A 296-nucleotide genomic window follows, 5' to 3' on the forward strand; every position below is an offset into this window, starting at 1 on the left:
TGAAGGTTGATACTGAAGATAATCCAGCAGACATGTTGACGAAAGTCGTTCTGAAGGTCAAGTTTGAGAGGTGTCTCAGCTTGATCAATACTGCTCATTGTTAAGGCCCTAGGGGAATTAGAGGCTACGGTTAACTTATGAAGATCAAGCTCAGTTTGGTGGAAATATCGCAAGGTGGATAATTGTTATGCTGTCGATGTTTTAGGAAGAGAATCTTTTAGAGGTTTCCTTGTTTTCCTAAGTTAGGGAGTTTCCTGATTTAGTTATGTTTGAGGTTTCCTAGTATAATTCATATA

The sequence above is a fragment of the Papaver somniferum genome, chromosome 8 (assembly GCF_003573695.1).
Source record: "Papaver somniferum cultivar HN1 chromosome 8, ASM357369v1, whole genome shotgun sequence".
NCBI lineage: Eukaryota > Viridiplantae > Streptophyta > Magnoliopsida > Ranunculales > Papaveraceae > Papaver > Papaver somniferum.